Here is a 14,719-nt window from a genome sequence, read left to right as displayed (position 1 = left end):
TGTTGAATTTCATGTGAGTTGCTATGCATGTTCGTCTTGTCTGAAGTAAGAGCGATCTACCACCTTATGGTTAAGCATGCATATTGTTAGAGAAGAACATTGGGCCGCTAACTAAAGCCATGATCCATGTTGGAAGTTTCAGTTTTGGACAAATATCCTCAATCTCATATGAGAAAATTATTAATTGTTGTTACATGCTTATGCATAAAAGAGGAGTCCATTATCTGTTGTCTATGTTGTCCCGGTATGGATGTCTAAGTTGAGAATAATCAATAGCGAGAAATCCAATGCGAGCTTTCTCCTTAGACCTTTGTACAAAGTGCATAGAGGTACCCCTTTGTGACACTTGGTTAAAACATGTGCATTGTGATGATCCGGTAGTCCAAGCTAATTAGGACAAGGTGCGGGCACTATTAGTATACTATGCATGAGGCTTGCAACTTGTAAGATATAATTTACATGATACATATGCTTTATTACTACCGTTGACAAAATTGTTTCATGTTTTCAAAATCAAAGCTCTAGCACAAATATAGCAATCGATGCTTTTCCTCTATGGAGGACAATTCTTTTACTTTCAATGTTGAGTCAGTTCACCTATTTCTCTCCACCTCAAGAAGCAAACACTTGTGTGAACTGTGCATTGATTCCTACATATTTGCTTATTGTACTTATTATATTACTCTATGTTGACAATATCCATGAGATATACATGTTATGAGTTGAAAGCAACCGCTGAAACTTAATCTTCCTTTGAGTTGCTTCAATGCCTTTACTTTGAATTATTGCTTTATGAGTTAACTCTTATGCAAGACTTATTGATGCTTGTCTTGAAGTGCTATTCATGAAAAGTCTTTGCTTTATGATTCACTTGTTTACTCATGTCATATACATTGTTTTGATCGCTGCATTCACTACATATGCTTTACAAATAGTATGATCAAGGTTATGATGGCATGTCACTCTAAATTATCTCGTGTTATCGTTTTACCCGCTCGGGATGAGCAGACCTAAGCGTGGGGAAGCTGATACGTCTCCGACGTATCGATAATTTCTTATGTTCCATGCCACATTATTGATGTTATCTACATGTTTTATGCACACTTTATGTCATATTCGTGCATTTTCTGGAACTAACCTATTAACAAGATGCCGAAGTGCCGATTCTTTGTTTTGCTGTTTTTGGTTTCAGAAATCCTAGTAAGGAAATATTCTCGGAATTGGACGAAATCAACGCCCAGGGTCCTATTTTGCCACGAAGCTTCCAGAAGTCCGAAGAGGAGACGAAGTGGGGCCACGAGGTGGCCACACCCTAGGGCGGCGCGCCCCCCCCCCTTGGCCGCGCGGCCCTGTGGTGTGGGGCCCTCGTGCCGCCCCCTGACCTGCCCTTCCGCCTACTTAAAGCCTCCGTTGCGAAACCCCCAGTACCGAGAGCCACGATACGGAAAACCTTCCAGAGACGCTGCCGCCGCCGATCCCATCTCGGGGGATCCAGGAGATCGCCTCCGGCACCCTGCCGGAGAGGGGAATCATCTCCCGGAGGACTCTACGCCGCCATGGTCGCCTCCGGAGTGATGTGTGAGTAGTCTACCCCTGGACTATGGGTCCATAGCAGTAGCTAGATGGTTGTCTTCTCCCCATTGTGCTATCATTGTCGGATCTTGTGAGCTGCCTAACATGATCAAGATCATCTATCTGTAATTCTATATGTTGCGTTTGTTGGGATCCGATGAATAGAGAATACTTGTTATGTTGATTATCAAAGTTATGTCTATGTGTTGTTTATGATCTTGCATGCTCTCCGTTACTAGTAGATGCTCTGGCCAAGTAGATGCTTGTAACTCCAAGAGGGAGTATTTATGCTCGATAGTGGGTTCATGCCTTCATTGATATCTGGGACGATGATGAAAGTTCTAAGGTTGTGGATGTCTTTGTTGCCACTAGGGATAAAACATTAGTGCTATGTTCAAGGATGTAGTTACTAGTTACATTACGCGCAATACTTAATGCAATTGTCTGTTGTTAGCAACTTAATACTGGAGGGGGTTCGGATGATAACCTGAAGGTGGACTTTTTAGGCATAGATGCATGCTGGATGGCGGTCTATGTACTTTGTCGTAATGCTCAATTAAATCTCACTATACTCATCATGATATGTATGTGCATGGTCATGCCCTCTCTATTTGTCAATTGCCCAACTGTAATTTGTTCACCCAACATGCTGTTTATCTTATGGGAGAGACACCTCTAGTGAACTGTGGACCCCGGTCCAATTCTCTATACTGAAATACAATCTACTGCAATACGGTTCTACTGTTTTCTGCAAACAATCATCTTCCACACAATACGGTTAATCCTTTGTTACAGCAAGCCGGTGAGATTGACAACCTCACTGTTTCGTTGGGGCAAAGTACTTTGGTTGTGTTGTGCAGGTTCCACGTTGGCGCCGGAATCTCTGGTGTTGCGCCGCACTACATCCCGCCGCCATCAACCTTCAACATGCTTCTTGACTGCTACTGGTTCGATTAAACCTTGGTTTCTTACTGAGGGAAACTTGCCGCTGTGCGCATCACACCTTCCTCTTGGGGTTCCCAACGGACGTGTCAACCACACGCATCAGTATGCACCGTTGCTAAGACTCGTCGTTTCGAAGCATCACGTGATGATCGGGTGTTATAGATTCTACGTGTGCATACAATGAGTGCAAGCCAGATTTGCACATGCGAATACTGAGGTTAAACTTTACGAGCCTAGCATGTACAGACATGGTCTCGGAAAGTCGTCATGATATGATGGATAAAATTATGAGTGAAATTGTTCATCATATTACAAAGTTACTAATAGTGAAATCTGAAACACTTGTCATATGATGATCAACTTCAAAGTAAGAACCTCAAGGTTATTGGTATTTGACCAACAAACCTAGAAGTTAATGATGTTAAAGTGTTTTTCTGAACAATGAGGAAAGCTAAAAGAGAAACTGCAAAAGATATTTTGGCAGAAAGAAAAGAAAAGACTAGAAAGTCTAGCTCAGCTGTATATAAATGATATACATGTTATGGTTGTATTCCTAGTTAGGTCACACAATGAAATTCTTGGGTATTTGTACCATATTGATTGGTATGATGTGTCATACAAAAACAACGCAATACAAGAATACAATGGCCTAAGTGACTGACAAGGAATATGATAGGAATGCACGTCTGGAACAAAAATAAAGTGTTATTATGTTCGTCATTGGCATTCTATCTAGCCCTTAGAATTTATAATAAAGAACTTAATAATTGTTATTTTGCTCTGGTCAAATGAAAACAATGAGTTGTTCAAATTATGACATTACTCCATGTACGATGGATAAGTTATTATAAATCTTAATGGTGAAACACACATACATAACACTGACGCTAAAATGCCATAAGGCAAATAATTTGAATTCCACTTATTTGTGGAACCGCCATTTAGGTCATGTTGGAAAGGAACGCATGAAGGAACTCCATGCAAATGGATTTTTGGACTCATTTGATTTTTGAATCGTTTGGCGCTTGCAAAATCTTTTCTAAAAGTAATGACTGAAATACCGTTCATAGGCCAAGAGTTGAACGGGCAACTAACTTAGTGGAAAAATACATGATGATGTATGTGGCTCACTAGGCATAGTTGTGTGCGGGAGATTCTTCTACTTCATGAAAACTTCCAACAATGAATTGAGTATATATATGTGGATATATTCGATAAGGAAGAAGTTTGAAACATTTGAATAGATTCAAATAAATTTCAGCATGAAGTGGAAATCATCGTAATAGAAAAGTCAAATATCTATGATTGGATCATGGTGGAAATATTTGAATTACGAGTTTTAGCGAACATCTAAGAGAGTCATGAAATTGTTCTACAACTCACATTTCTTGGTGTATCATAATGATGATATAGTATCCGAAGAGATGTATCCAAACCTTGTTGGATTAATGATGAGATAAAATATTATGATGCCATTATATTTTTATGGATTATGCTTTAGTGACTACCGCTTTTACACTAAATAGAGCATCATCATGATCTGTAGAAATGACACCATACGAGTTATGGCATGGGTATGAACCCTAATAGTCCTTTCTTAAATTTTGGTATGCATAGCATAAGTAAATAAGTTTACAACCAAAATCGGATGAATGTCTTTGTTGGTTATCCCAGAGAATTGATTGGGAATTCTTCCCACTATGGAGACAAAGACAAAAAGGTTTTGTCAATGTTTCTTATTTCCAAGAAATTGTTTCTAGCGAAGTATTTGAGTGGGAGGACAATAGAACTTGATAAGGTTTATGAACCTGAGCATAATGATCAGAGTAGCGCAGCATCGGAATTGGTTCCGGAAGCGGCCACGACGATCATGGGTCCCATGCCTACAAAGTGTTTTAGCCATGGAGATCGAAGTATATATTGAACCTTGTAAGTATGGTTTACTTTGTGATCAAATAAATGATTTGTGGACAAAGGATTGATTTTGAACAATGATAAACCAACTACAAACAATGAAGTTATGATGGGCCCTGACTCCGTTAAAATGGCTATACGCCATGAAATCCAATATAGATGAATATTTTTTGAAAGTAAATGGATCTATAAAATTGATGAAGCTTGACTTGTCGAAAAGTTGTTTACGACAAAGTTCAAAGAGTTGACTACGATAAGATTAGATCTCCCGTAGCAATGCTTATAGTCTATGTGGATTATTCTAGTAATCACTACATATTTCTTTTATGAGATATGCTAGTAGGATGGCAAAATACATTACTCATCAGAAGTGTGTATTAAAGGTGTATACAAGATACAACCAAGATTTTTGCTGGTCCGTGGAATACTAGATAGGTATACAAACTTCAATTGGATGAAGTGAGTATCGCGGAGTTGGAATCTTCACCAGATGAAATAGTCAAAGAGTTTTTGATTTCATCAGAAACGATGAAGATGCTTGCATTTGCAAGAAATTAAGTGGGAGCGCTGAGACATATTTATAATACTTTATGTATATGACATATAGTTCGTTATAAATGATGTAATTATATACTTGATTAAAAGGTTTCATTGAGAATTAACTTCAATGAAAGGATATGGACTGAAACATATTTAGTGTCAAGATCTATGAAGATAGATTGAAATACATTATAAGTTTAAGTCAAAGTACATAAAATGGATATTGAAGTAGTTCAATATAGAAATATTAAGAAAAGGTTCTTATCATGTGAAGTTTTAACAAGACTTGAGTGTATCTTACACTCAATGAGTAAAAACACATGAGTGATTATAGATCACGAATAATATGTACACAATCAGATGTCCTGTGCTCTTAAAAATGTTATGAGCATGTACCAGAATGATTCATGTGATGATCATTGAAAAACAGTAAGAATATTCTTGAGTACTTAAGAAGAATCAAGGATATATATATATAGTTTTGTATGGAGAAATGACAAACAAATCGCTGTAAGGTGTTGCACCGATATTTGTTTTGTCACATATGATAATAAAATTTCAATCTCAAATTAGACTAAGTGTTGTTTAAAAGGTAGCACAATAAGCTAGAAGTTGTCTATGTTATATTTAGAAGAGTTCTAAATATTGTGACGGATTCTACAAATGAAGGAGTTGTCATTATTTTGAAAATGACTGAGGATGTTAAGTCAAGAGGTTCTCTGAGAACTTGGTGTAGTTCCGATAGTGTCAGAACTTTGAAGCTATATTGTGTATGACAATATTAGTGACATATTTCAGACCGCGGAATTAAGGTTCCACCAGAGGACTGAATATATAAGAATAATGCCAACTCATTTGGAAAATGAGTGATGCGTTGAGACGCAAATGAATTGCAAAATACATACGTTTCTGAGCGTGTCAGATCCGTTGACTAAAACCTCTCCCGTGAGCAATACATGATAAAGCACCGGAAGGCCAAGGTGTTATATCTTTACAAATGTAAACTAGATTATTGACTCTAGTGCAAGTGGGAGACTGTTGGAGATATGCCCAAGAGGCAATAATAAAATGGCTATTATAATATATCTTTGAGTTTATGATAATGTTTACATACCATGCTATAATTGTATTAACCGAAACATTGATACATGTGTGTTATGTGAACAACAAAGAGTCCCTAGTAAGCCTCTTGTATAACTAGCTTGTTGATTAATAGATGATCATGGTTTCGTGATCATGAACATTGGATGTTATTAATAACAAGGTTATGTCATTATATGAATGATGTAATGGACACACCCAATTAAGCGTAGCATAAGATCACGTCATTAAGTTATTTGCTATAAGCTTTCGATACATAGTTACCTAGTCCTTTCGACCATGAGATCATGTAAATCACTTATACCGGAAAGGCACTTTGATTACATCAAACGCCACTGCGTAAATGGGTGGTTATAAAGATGGGATTAAGTATCCGGAAAGTATGAGTTGAGGCATATGGATCAACAGTGGGATTTGTCCATCCCGATGACGGATAGATATACTCTAGGCCCTCTCGGTGGAATGTCGTCTAATAGCTTGCAAGCATATGAATGGTTCATAAGAGACCACATACCACGGTACGAGTAAAGAGTACTTGTCATGAGACGAGGTTGAACAAGGTATAGAGATACCGATGATCAAACCTCGGACAAGTAAAATATCGCGTGACAAAGGGAATCGGTATCGTATGTAAATGGTTCAGTCGATCACTAAAGTCATCGTTGAATATGTGGGAGCCATTATGGATCTCCAGATCCCGCTATTGGTTATTGGTCGGAGAGAAGTCTCAACCATGTCTACATAGTTCGCGAACCGTAGGGTGACACACTTAAGGTTTGATGTCGTTTAAGTAGATATGGAATATGGAATGAAGTTCGAAGTTTTGTTCGGAGTCTCGGATGGGATCCAGGACATCACGAGGAGTTCCGGAATGGTCCGGAGAATAAGATTCATATATAGGAAGTCATTTTCTAGGTTTGAAAATGATCCGGTATTTTCTCTGGAAGGTTCTAGAAGGTTCTAGAAGAGTCCGGAAGAAATCAGGATGGAAGGTGGAGTCCCAGTCCCAGAGGGACTCCACCCACCTTGGCCGGCCAGCCTAAGGGAGGAGGAGTCCCAAGTGGACTCCTCCCCATGGTGGCTGGCCACCCCACCAAGGAAAGGGGGGAGTCCCACTCCCCCTAGTTTTGGTCATATGGAAGGTTTATGTTGGGGTCTTATTCGGAGACTTTTGAGCTAATCCTTGGGGCTTCCACCTATATAAAGAGAGGAGGGGAGGGGCTGGCCGGCCACTCAAGCCTCCAACCTTGGCTGCCCCCCTTTGTGGCCGGCGCCCAAGGAACCCCTCTCCCCAAACCCTAGCACCCCTCCTCCTCATACAACTCCCGCATACGCTTAGGCGAAGCCCTGCCGGAGTTCTCCATCGACACCGCCATCACGCCGTCGTGCTGCCGGGATTCCGAGGAGGATCTACTACTTCCGCTGCCCGCTGGAATGGGGAGAAGGACGTCGTCATCAACACCTAACGTGTGACCAAGTACGGAGGTGCTACCCAATTTGTGGCATCGTCAAGATCTTCTACGCGCTTTTGAAAGCGGTAAGTGATTGTCTACCGCAGAAACGAGAGCCTCCTCTTGTAGGCTTTGGAAATCTTTAAGGGTTAGTCTCGTTCATCCCCTCGTTGCTCCCATCTTCTAGATTGCATCTTGGCTTGGATTGCGTTCTCGCGGTAGGAAATTTTTTGTTTTCTATGCTACGAATCCCTACATGAAAATGTTGCAATACACCAAACTGGAAATCCGCAAAGCTTTGTAATAATCCTCGATTCTGGAAACAAATCTTTCTTCTTTCCTGCAAGGAATTTATTTGATTATTTCTAAAGATCAAACGTTGTGGAAAGCTGTAAGAAATACGAAGTGCAGCAAAAAAAAATGGAGATGAATCGAACACTGACGACAGATAGGAGATGTACTTGAATATGTACCTAGGGATCGAATCAAAAGAATGGCAACGACGGGAAGAACAACAGAAACCGGTGGGTCAAGCAAAATCGAAAAGTAATTGAGGAAGAGTAGGAAGTCATAGCAGTGGGTATGGATGCTTGCAAATTCATACGGTAATAGTCTCAGGCTGCCAGCAAGGGCGTTCTCGAGGTTCCGTTGAGAGGATGTACAGACTGCTTTTATAGGACATGGCGGTCTTGTAGCCGAATAAGCTGAGATGAAATCTGGTGGAGAGGTAGACGGTCGGGCGGAGGAGCACTAATAGAGGATTGAAGGACGCCACCAATTAAGGAAAGGAAGTTTTCCAGCCACTATGCAGAACATAGACTAAAAGTGAGGCACCGGATCTCAGTCCATATGAAAGGAGGCATATGCCAAAGGACATGGAGGAATTAATTGATAATTAAGTAGTGAGAGAGGAGGTGGCACATGCACGCTTAAGATGATGGAAGGCTGAATTAATCCCATTGAGGAAATAGTTGTAAGATAAATGGAAAAGGGGATATGTGAGGCCGCATGGCCGACGGCGCTTGCTGTGCTTATGTCTCCTGAGATTTTGGTGATTAGAAGAATAAAAATTTGACAGAAATTATAGTAATATGCTGAGATGGAAACTGATAAAAATGATGTGGCATACTTGCATGTTGAGAGAATTATCTTTAGTGGGTTGCTCCTATTTAGATATTATAGATTATAGATATGGTAGAATTTTTCATGGTTTAGCACAAGTCAATGTGTGGCGCTCATTGCATAGGCGCCACACTGCACTCATGGCTTCGGCGCCACACATGTCAACTTATATCAACTTACATGTCGAAAACATCCAGGGGCTCCGGACGCTTAGTCCTTAGCCGTTTTGACAAGCCTCTTTGTGTGGCGCCCGTGACGTCGGCGCCACATAGTGAAGTGTGGCGCCCTTGGCGTCGGCGCCACACAAACAGGGTCGCCAAAACGGCTAAGTCCCTAGAGAATTGTCTTATAGTATGTTTTGTGCAAACATAACATGATGTGTGGCGCCCTTGCCACGGGTGCCACACTTTCAAAGTGTGGCGCCGGTGTGCGCGGCGCCACTCATCGTGACATGTCAGCGTCGAGCACACCTCAGCGTCGGGGGTGCCACGCCGGATGGCTGAGTGGCGCCGGCCGCTCGGACGCCACACAGTGAGGTGTGGCGCCCATGAGAGGACGCCACAAAAAAAGATTAGATGAGTGAAATAGTTTGCCCGGAGAATTTCAGAACATGGTAGGGCTCAGAAATTCTTTTTAAATGTACGTCGCTCTTTTTTTTGCATGGATGCGAAGATCATAAAATTTATGAAGAGTGTTGCAAAAAAGAAGCAGAAGCCTCAAAAGCCATGTGATAATGTGAAGGGAAAGAGGCCGGTAAGGAAAGATGGAAAATTTCTTAAACAGAAATTTCGAAAAAAAGTTGGGGCGAGAGAGGCTCGAACTCTCGACCTCAGGATCACTCAAATTAGCTATGAGACCTACGCGCTAGCCAACTGCGCCACCGCCCCTTCATATGAATGTCATTACTGGACGCTACCAAACCTTTGTAAATGTCATGGTAATACAGTTTATAGTATATAGCAAGACGGGTTTTGTACAGGCGATGTAGCTGGTAGGTGGGATGTCTTGAGCAGCAAAGAACCTTCGGAGGCGGTGGGGATTCTACATGAGTACTGAGGGTATGTTTGGTTGGTGCCCAAATATTCCCGAACAATTTTTTGGCAGCCTACAATATTTTGGTTTTACTTAGTTGGTTGCAATGGAATCTTGCCAACTCTTCTCAGAGCATGTCTAACAGACCCCTTATTTTTTCGCCCCGTAAAACGCGAGTAGAGGGCCCTGTATCCGGTTTTCACCGGCCGAAAACTCGGACGAGCTAGCAGAACCCGTATCTCCACCCCGTAAAACAGAATATTCTGTTTTACTGGGTGGGGATACGGGTTCTGCTAGCTCGTCCGAGTTTCCGGCCCCTCAAAACAGGGTTTTAGACAACAATTTGCACAACAATTTCACATCAAACATAGCACATCCAAAATATGTGATGCATAATTCATAGTTTTAACATCACAACGCGATCATAGGCAATGTTCAAGCCACGGAAGTTCCCAAATGTGATCAAGCATCAACGAATCCATCGCGGCGGTGCGCATCATCATGATTTCCCTCTCCTCGGCCAAGAGCTCCTTCATGGCCTTGGCTTCTTTGGCTGCGATCATCTTCATGTCAAGCTCGGCCTTCAACTTGGCATCTTCCCTCCTTGCTTGCACCTTGGCAAGCTTCACCTCACTCTTCTTGTCGGTGATGAGGAGCTTGGTCTACAACGTCTTCATCGTCAATGCCTCCTTGGACTTCATGAGTTGATCCAACTTCTCCCGGAAGCTAGCTGCTTCAAGTTCTACCTTCACCCTCTCCTTGGCCTTCTTGTTGCCCTCGGGCTTGCCGGTGTTTCTCCCACTCATGTCCTCCGCTTCATCATCCATGGTGAGAAGTGCCTCCTTCTTGCACTTTGGCTCGTTGTCCCGCAACTTCCACTTAGGAAGATGTTGAAGGATGGAAAAGCAATGATGAAATTGAAATTCCTTGTTCTTCGAGCCGGCCATGTCCTTGTACCGTTGTTGAGCATACTTGGGCTGCACAACAATAGTATGAGGAGATGTTTCCACATCATCAACACATAATATGGATAGCTTGTGATGTTTCCACATCATCAACACAAGGAAAACTTACATAGTCCTCCGGCACGCATCCACTAGGGGGTTGTCGGCCACTTGATCCATGGCAGCACTCCAACGAGAACAAGCCGGCTTGATGATGTTCCATCGGCCTTCAAGGGAGCGGTAGGATCTGTCCGCCATGCTCTTCGTGCGAGGCTTCAGCTGGTGGTACAGATCCTCAATGCGCTGCCAATAGCGCTTGTCGCCTTGGTCCACTCCGGTGCACGCATCCATCCCCACCTTGCTCCAAGCACGGACCAAGATGGCGTCTTCGATCTCGCTGTAGTTCGCCGTGCGTGGCTTCGGCGTCGACGAAGAACCGGCGGCAGCCGTATCAACCTCAACCTCCTCCTCCTCGTCACCCTCATCCTCCTCCTCCTCCTCATCAATCTCTTCGACGTTGCACTCCCCATCGAATGCATCGATACCGGCGTCCAAATTCACCGCGGAACCGTTGAGCATGTCCATGTAGAATGTTGTGGACTCAACATCGAACACCTTGTCTACGTCCATGGTGGATGGCGGCGGCGCGGGTGGAACGGAGGGAGGAGAGGGCGTGGCCTTGGAGGGCGGTGGAGGCGCGAGGCCGATGCGGCTGATTGCCTTTGTCCGCATCTTGGCCGGCGCGGCGCCCCTCGGCCCGGCCGCCTTGGTATTCACCCTGCCCTCCTTCTTGGCAGCCGGCGGGGCTTCGCCCGGTGAAGCTGCGGCCGGCGAAGCTGCCGCCGCCGCAGGAGCTTCGAAGAATTGCTTCGGAAACCTCTTCCTCTTCGACGGGATGGTGGCGGAGATCATGTCCGACACCACGCCGGCGTTCGGCGCAGCTCCGACGGGGACATCGACCACCGCGGCCGGAGGAGATGCATCGCCGGCGGTAGGCGGCTCTTGCGGACGATCCATGGCAGCGAGATCCGGCCGGGAAGGGCGCAGGGGAGGAGATCGGGCGGCGGCGGCGGTTGGCTTCAGCGAAATGTTTCGCGCGCAGTGGAGTGGGCGATACTGGTTTCGCCCACTATCCCCGCTCCCACCCCGCACAAGTAGGAGGCGACGACCCGCCCCGTAATCCAAAACAGCAAAAAACGATGCGGGGGCCGTTTTTACGGGGCGTGCTAGACGGCCGGTAGAGCCGAAACCCTCAAATCGGCGGTTATTATATGGGTTTGCCCCTTTTACGGGGTCTGTTAGACCTGCTCTCACATTGCCTTCACAAATGTTGCCAACTTTTTGGCCAACATGGGGTCACGGAATCTCTAGCCAATATTTTGGCTAGCCAATTGTTGCCAATATTTTGGTAAGGCAAGATGTGGCATCAACCAAATAGACCCTGAGTACATGACCAAACACCAACAGCACATATGTACAACTAAATTACAAGATCACGTTCCTGTTAACTGTTGTTTTATTGTTTAGAAGAAAGAGATAGCAGCAGCTTTGGATCGAAGAGGCGTTATCTTCAGTATATTAGCACAGCTGCACTTCAGCGTTGCTTGGTCCATGGTCAGTTAACTAGTCGGATGGTGTGGATGATTCTTCAGTATCTTCACTTCACATGTGGCAACTGTGTTCTGTCGCTGCCATTCTCTATGCAACTCGTGCCGTAACTGGAAGAAGAAAATCTCTCCGTGGAGATGGAGAGTGATAGATAGATACAGGCAGAGAGCCGCGAAAGATCATCGGTCCAGCCATAGCTCTGACACTAGTGTCTGCGTGTGCAGCCGTGAATGGCCCACATGGATCATCCATCCACACGCGCTCCATCTCCACTTTTGCTCTTGCCCATCTCGCGACCAGCTTGTCTCCCTCAAAGAGAAGAAAAATAAAAATACTAGGTGTCTAGTTCAGTGAATGCACACGGCTTCACACCCCAACGGAACACGTGGCGCAACCTGCATCCCACAGCATAACCAAAGACATGTACAGTATGTGATCTTTAGTTTTTTTTTCTCTAAATTTCACCATAATCATAGATAGTAATACAAATAAGCTAAAAAATAACAAAGATTGCAAATAGGTTTATAGACCACCCAGCAACAACTATAGACACGGGCACGAGCCGAAGGCACACCGTCATCCTCACCCTTCCATCACCAAAAAGGGGCAAAACTTGTCATATTATAACTTGTTGTACTAGGACAGACGAGAATTCATCGTGTTAAACCCTCAAAGGACCAATTGCACCCGAGCAACAACCATTGTCAAATATGAGACCCTTAGATCGAAATAGACGCACCTGAAACTACACAAATAAAAATCGACTGGATCCCAAAAGATCCACCAGATGCACAACTTCATGCGTCCTCTGCTTGAAGGCGGGATAAAGGCGACGAGAACGTTATTCTAGCTTCAAGATCTAGCGTCCTCTCCACATTTCAAATAATACACTGAAATGAACCTAAACGAAGGATGGAAACCCTCCCGTCGATGAGGAGTCGTGGTCCGTCGCACCTCCAAGACCCAAGGCCACTAGAGGCGGAGCGGACAGGCGGCAACGCCAATGAGGGGGACGATACGTACCCTGGATGGATTTTAGACTCGCCTCACGTTGCCCCTCTACTCTCTTCAGTCGTTGAGGATTCAAAATTGTGCGTATAGTGTGCAGAAAAAAATTCCTATGCTCATGGTTCGCATATCTACGGTAAATAGTTTGAAATCGGATGTCGTTCGAGTGCACAAATCAAATAGGATCACTCTAGAACACATGGCGCAAGCTGCATCCCACATCATAACCAAAGTCAGCACGGTTGCGTTCGGATTACGCATTTAACATGTGCAATATGTGATCTTTAGTATTTTTTTTGCGAAATTTCAATAATCATAGATAGTAGTACAAATAAGCTAAAAAATAATAAAGATTGCAAATAGGTTTATAGACCACCCAACGACGATTATAGACACTGACACAAGCCGAAGGTGTGCCGTCATCCTCACTCCTACATCAACATTGTCGGGCAAAACTTATCATAATATAGCTCGTTGTAGTAGGACAATTGAGAAGTCGTCGTACTAAACCCCAAAGGACCAATTGCACCGGAGTAGCAACCATCGCCAAAGATGAGACCCTTATACCGAAATAGATGCACCTGAAACTACACAAACAAAAATCGACTGGATCCCAGAAGCTCCGCTTGATGCACGACTCCACGCATCATCTGCTGATGATTGAAGCACCATCAAAACAATAATAAGGTGAGGAGAAGCTTATTCTGAATTCAAGATCTAGCCGTCGCCTCCATATTTCAACGAAGATACTGAAAATAACATAAACGAAGGACAACAAACGCGCCAACGAGGGGTCGTGGTCCGCCGCACCTCCAAGGGCACTAGAGGTGGAGCGGACGGGCGGCAGCGCCGGTGTGGGTGACGATACCCTGGGTGGGATTTAGAAGTAGCCTCACATCGCCCCTCTCCTCTCTTCAGTCGTTGAAGATTCAAAATTATGTGTATAGTGCAAAAAAAAACAAATTCCTAAACTCATGATTCGCATACCTACTGTACATAGTTTGGAATCGGAGGTCATTTCCGGTGCACAAATCAAACGGGTCACTCTGGCCGCCTGTGAGAACAAAATAGAGAATCAATATGTGGTGCGATGGTTAGGAGGACAGCGGTAGCTCCGATCTAACAGAATTTAAACTCTAGGTTTGGCAGTTTGACACCTTATAAAAGCAAAATATTCTTTAAGTAAAAGGCGACGGAACATAGCAAGATGTTTATGGTAATTTCTCAATCTCAAGACTTCATCAGTTTCATATACTCAGTCTCTCAAGGTGCTAGTAAAGGTAGGATATAGTGGACTGTATGTACGTGTATTTGTGATTGTGAACTAGCACAGGAGATCCAGGAAAAATTGTCAGGTCACTGCTGATGTAACACGCAGCATTATGCAAAAAATGATTTTGCGAGTACAACAGTACCAACTAGGCGTTCTGATTATCGTAATCGTGGAGCCGTGCGGCACCGGTGACGATCGCCGTGACGAGA

At 43.8% G+C, this 14,719-nt stretch overlaps 1 non-coding gene across 1 annotated transcript; it reads right to left on the bottom strand.

Annotated features, from left to right (window-relative positions):
* Positions 1-9,445: 9,445 nt before the first annotated feature.
* On the bottom strand, positions 9,446-9,532 carry TRNAM-CAU (transfer RNA methionine (anticodon CAU)). The gene is given in 2 exon segments: positions 9,446-9,481; positions 9,495-9,532. It is a non-coding gene; the product is annotated as a tRNA-Met (tRNA).
* Between the last annotated feature and the right edge of the window lie 5,187 nt (positions 9,533-14,719).

The sequence above is a fragment of the Lolium perenne genome, chromosome 6, assembly GCF_019359855.2.
Source record: "Lolium perenne isolate Kyuss_39 chromosome 6, Kyuss_2.0, whole genome shotgun sequence".
In the NCBI taxonomy this organism is placed as follows: Eukaryota; Viridiplantae; Streptophyta; class Magnoliopsida; order Poales; family Poaceae; genus Lolium; species Lolium perenne.
The sequence above is the reverse complement of the archived record's forward strand: the minus strand, read 5'-3'. Positions and strand labels throughout refer to the sequence as shown.